An 876-nucleotide genomic window follows, 5' to 3' on the forward strand; every position below is an offset into this window, starting at 1 on the left:
GTGGAGTTGTAGAGGAAGGAAAGTGGTAGGCAAGACGAGGAAGCAGGGGTGAAAACGGATCGGATACGGATCGGATACGGATCGGATAGTGTTCAACCCATATCCGGATCCGTATTTTTAGTTCGGATACGGATTCGGATACGGATATTAGACGGATAGCAAAATTTAAAACCATATCCTAATTAAACGGATACGGATAATTTTCGGATAAAGATCGGATCTTAAACGGATATTAATTAAATTTAAAATAATTATAATATTTTATTTAAATATAATTAACACAAAATTATTAAGAGTTTTACAATAAAAAAATTTTTTGTATGTCAAATATATAAAATTAGAGAAATTAATCTATATAAATAATATATAACGTATTATTAGTAATAATATTAATACTTACTATTTAAATAAGCAAACTAAAAACTGTAAATCATTTAAAAAAATATGCGGATAAACGGATATCCAATATCCGTATCCGAATCCGAAAAATTTATCCGACCCGTATCCGAATCCGTATCCGAATTTTTTTCAAAAATTCTATCCGTATCCGAATCCAAATCCGAGTCGGATAGAATTCTTTTATCCGAATCCGATCCGAGTCGGGTCGGATAGCGGGTCGGGTCGGAGTTAATCCGACCCGTTTTCACCCCTACGAGGAAGGCATCGTCGTTTGTTTTTTGGTTTATTTTCGTGGGGAGGGGGTGGGGCGCGATTAGGGGTGGCAAAAATTGACCCAACCCGATAACCCGATACGACAACCCAACTGTTAATTGGGTTTGGGTTTAGTCTAATCGGGTTCAGGTCATAAACGGGTCAACCCGCCTAACCCGATTATTAATCGGGTCGTGTTCGGGTTTATACCACTGACTCGCTTGA

The sequence above is a fragment of the Typha angustifolia genome, chromosome 10 (genome assembly GCF_048772165.1).
Source record: "Typha angustifolia cultivar Huaian chromosome 10, ASM4877216v1, whole genome shotgun sequence".
NCBI lineage: Eukaryota > Viridiplantae > Streptophyta > Magnoliopsida > Poales > Typhaceae > Typha > Typha angustifolia.